Source organism: Sorex araneus, chromosome 4, assembly GCF_027595985.1.
Source record: "Sorex araneus isolate mSorAra2 chromosome 4, mSorAra2.pri, whole genome shotgun sequence".
Taxonomy (NCBI): Eukaryota; Metazoa; Chordata; class Mammalia; order Eulipotyphla; family Soricidae; genus Sorex; species Sorex araneus.
This window is the reverse complement of record NC_073305.1, coordinates 102,057,182-102,062,029: the sequence shown is the minus strand read 5'-3', so window position 1 is coordinate 102,062,029 and position 4,848 is coordinate 102,057,182.

Sequence of the window (4,848 nt, the reverse complement as noted above, 5' to 3'; positions counted from 1 at the left end):
TAGAGTCTGTGGCCCCACAACAATAAAAAATACATAAACTGTACCAAAATAAGATTTTCACATCCATAAGAAAAATCAGCCTTATAAAATAAAACTAGGCTCTCCGCCAAGATGTAACCCCCGCGGTCGTACGTGTGCGGCCTCTCCTCTTCTGAACAAACGTGATTCCAGAGGCCGTCTAAACTACTTTTGGTACCATCAGCTCCTTGCAGAAATGTCTCTAGACTGGGAACTAAGCCTCGGCCCCATGCCGCTCCAGGAGGGGAAAGGTTTTACTCTCTCCCCTTTTCCCTTCTGGGGGGCACAGCATGGCGACCGCCATCGTATGAGGACCACTAATGGGAGATACGAGCTTGCAATGATGCAATTTCTGGCAGAAATTTCCCTGGACTTAGTTACTAAAATACTAAAATACAGAAATCCAAAACCACGGCCGCGCAACCTCGTATCTCTTCATTCTCAGCAATGGAAAAGAAATTATCAAATGCTTCCTTTTCAAGAGGCCTGATTCTGGGGGGGAAACTCCAAATAATAATAGTGAGTTTTTTGTTGAAATATCAAATGTAACCAAAGTAAAGAGAAAGTCAAGTGAAATTTATCAGCTACACAGGCAGGGGGTGTGGGGGAGGTGGAGGCATGGGAGGTTTACTGAGTTGTGATTTTTTGGTGGTGGAATATGTGCACTGGTGAAGGGATGATTGTTCAAGCATTGTATAACTGAGACTTAAGCCTGAAAGCTTTGTAACTTTTCACATGGTGATTCAATAAATAAATAAATAAATACAAAAAAAAACTAAAACAGAAAATGCATAAAATAAAATCAATCAGCTTAATCAATAGCTGAGTAAATAGCAGTACTCCTACATTAAAAAAAAGAAAAGAAAATGCATGAAAATACTCACCAATGGGGCTGGAGCGATAGCACAGCGGGTAGGGCATTTGCCTTGCACACGGTCGACTCAGGTTCGATTCCCAGTATCCCATATGGTCCCCTGAGCACTGACATGGGTAATTCCTGAGTGCAGTGCCAGGAGTAACCCCTGTGCATTGCATTGCCAGGTGTGACCCAAAAACAAAAAAAAAAAATACTCACCAAAAATATTATTACAGGAAAGACCAATTATGACCAGAAATGCATCCCAAGTTACCATAATTAGAGAAAGATATCAATGCTTACCACTATACAATATAGAAAAGAGCTATAAATTCCCATAATAAATTTTTATCAGAAAAAAAAATGAGAGTCTCTTGCCCGCACGCCTGGCTGTCTTCCCCGGGACCCCTCAGAGGGGATGGGCTCCAGCTTCCCTCCCCTCCCTGAGCAGAGCTCCCGGCGGCCGAAGACCACCAGAACCTAGCTATAGCCATGCTGGAGGCCCCTCTCCACATGTTCGGACAGGCCTCACGCATGAAGGTACTGGCAGAGGAACCCAGGTTTGTGTAATCCCATCAACAGCCAACATCCAGAGAGAGACTTAAAAGCAAGCTCTCAGAAGAGAGTGATGCAGAGAGTCTCTTGCCCACACACCTGACTGTCTTCCCTGGGGCCCCTTGGAAGGGATGGGCTCCAGCTTCCCTCCACACCCCGAGCAGAGCTCCCAGCTTTTCGGCCGAGCAATATCTTTAGCCTTCTTCTCCCTCTGGGAGAAACTGGCAAGCTTCTGAGAATTTCCTGCCCACATGGGACAGGCTTGCAAGCTTCCCATGGTGTATTCATATGCAAAATCCAGTAACAAGCTGGATCTCATTCCCCTGACCCTGAAGAGCCCCCTATGCAACATCGTTAGGAGGGCCGAGTGGAGATGGACTTCTAAGATCTCAGGGAAAGGATGAAATGAGAGGTTACTGAGACTGCCGAGAAATCGGTGATTAACGGGATTTTGTGATCGTGATCGTGAATAAATTTTTATATTTAAAATGGAATGCTCAGGGCCAGGGAAATGGCACGGCAGTAAGATGCTTGCATGTGGCTGACCGGGTTCAATCCCTAAGACCAAATGGTCCCCCAAGCACTGCCAGGAGCAGGTCCTGAGCACAGAGTCAGGAGTAACCCCTGAATACTATCGTGTATGGCCCCCAAACAAAAATATTAATAATAACAAATCAATAAAATGGAATTCTCTAGAAATAGAAAATGTTAGAAATAGAAAATGAAAGGAGGGACTGGATGTTTTCCCGCTGCTTTTCTACTTAATCTTATAGAATTCTTTGAATCTTTAATTACACACATATGTAAGTTTTTGACCCTGAATATAAATTTTAAGCGTGCGTATTTCTTAAGAGGCAAAGCTTCTGTGACAAATTTTGAGAACTGGTTAGCATTATATACACCCCAAAAACTCATTGTCACACGGATCTGATGCCTTTGTTTCTCTCTCTTTACTCACACATTTAATCTGTTGAATGCATTTGCTTTTTGTTTTCGTTGTTCACCTGATTTTTGAACTTCATAGCAGCACCCACTGAGGATCAGCCACAGAAAAACTCACCAGCCTCCCTGGCCCCTGTGTTCCTACGTCAGAGGTGGGAGAAGCTAAAAATATACCTTTTCAGGCGCAACCCAGCTAGACACAGCCATGTCACACAATTCCTGGTGGCATTGGTGGTATAGTGGTAAGCATAGCTGCCTCCCAAACAATGAGATGCCAAAAGAAGACAAGACAAGGGAAGCACTTCCTCCCTGAATAAAAATTCTATTATTTCCCTCCGCCCTCTTGTCTGACCCCAGGCATCAGACCTTGCAACTTTGTTATGCAGGTCAGCCAAATAGAAAGGACTAGAATGAGAAGGCAGCCAGGGCCCGAATGTGCAGTAAGCACCAATGCAAACCCTGGGGTCTCCAATGTTTCTTTCCCCCATCCAGTCCTTTGTAAGGGGGACTTTCAGCAGGTGACAGACATTCAGGCCTTTCCTGTTTGGACCATCTTGGCAAACTGTAGGCAAGCGCCTATTGCCTCTCCATATTCCCTCTCACTGCCTGTCTAGAACAGGAAAGCTTATTTTTAATGTTGTATGTGCATGGCCCCATTAAAATGAATCTTTGGGCCAGAGCAACAGTACAGCAGGTCTGTACTGTTGCATATGTCCAACCCGTGTTTCATCCCTGGCACCCCATACAAGCCTCTGAGCACCTCCAGGAGTGATCTCTGAGCTCAGAGACAAGGAATGCCTTGACATAGCAGGAGGCCCCCGAACAAACAAAATCTTTGAGGTTAATGGCTCCCACCAACATGAGGCCTTAGAAGGCAACGGTTAAGCCCAATAGCTTAGCTCTCTTGCCAAAGTGAGCAGGTTTCCTACTCAGCCTGAAATATTTTCTGTTGAATATGGCAGAAAGATCCACAGTCATATTTTAGTCCTGAGCATCATGCAATCAAGCTTCGTGCTTCTGTCAAATCACAGATTTTGTATGCAAACACCATGACTAACCAAAGGATTGGGCCCTAGAAAGTGTTATGGCTGAGTGGGAGGGCATCCTAGCCAAACATGTGTGGTGTGTGTGTGTGTATGTGTGTGTGTCTGTGTGTGTGAGTGACTTCATGTGGGACACCCGCCATCACTGAAGCCATAGCAGCTCCAAAGGGAAAGTGGGAGGTAAGGTATTTAAAAAATAAAGAGAAGGGGCTGGAGCGATAGCAGAGCGGGTAGGGTTTATGCCTTGCATGCTGTCGACCCGGGTTCGATTCCCAGCATCCTATATGGTCTCCTGAGCACCACCAGGAGTAATTCCTGAGTTCAGAGCCAGGAGTGACCTCTGTGCATCACCAGGTGTGACCCAAAAAGCAAAAAAAAAAAAAAAACCAAATAAAAATAAAAAATAAAGAGAAGGAAATTATGAAAAGGAAAAGGCAACTGACAATCCATGGCTCCTGGGGTCGAGAGAAGTCTCTGAAGAAGCCCTCATCATTAGGGCAGTGAACACCATCTTTCCGTCAGAGGTGGCTGGGCGGCTGGCGCAGGCTCTCTGCAGTTGTGTGTAGAGGTGGTCCCAGAGAAAGTGAGATGCTGAGAGCAGAAGCTATGTGACTCTGTGCTGATCTGAGTCTGGGAGGGGAAAAGAAGCCCAAGGGAACAAAACTTGTGGAATGGGCATTGGCTGGGAGAGTTTGACGGTGAATTACCTTTGCGTGACAACGCAGATTCTGGTGGAACTGCAGAAATGGGTCTCAGATCTGGAAGCTGGGACTCAAGAAACAAATAAGGGGACACTCTCAGGGATGTGGGGACTTATGATTCTTTCCTCTTGTCCATTTTCACTTCCAGTTACTGTTATTGTTTGTAGTAGGGCCCTTTCCAGCAGTGCTGGGCTCTTTGGGGGGTACGCCCAGAGATTCTTCACCCAGCAGGGCGCCACAGAGGGATCAATGCTCAGCCCTGCCACAGGGCCACACCAGTAGAGGTCAGTTTGTCCGCTACCAGTTAAACAATTCTTCCTGATTTCCACCTTCAGCGATTTTTATTATTGTGCGGCGACTAATGCTTTGTATTCTATATGTACTAGAAATAATTTATATGATCATATTTATGCTTTTTCATTATTACTTTTCTTAATTACTTTTTTGTAAATACCTGTAATTTATGATGCCAGAGAGAGAGAACATATAAGGTAAGGTGCTTGCCTTGCATGTAGCCACCCCCAGTTTGACACTCAGCACTGCATATGGTCCCATGAGCCCACCAGGACTGACCCTTGAGTGCGGAGCCAAAAGTATACCCTGAGCACAGTCAGGTATGGTCCAAAAATGGAAAAAAAAACCCACAAATTAATAATGAAATTCACAACTTCATTCCACCGAGGCTTTCACAGAGTATTAGTGGGGTACTCCTACATGGTACTCTGCGTTCCCA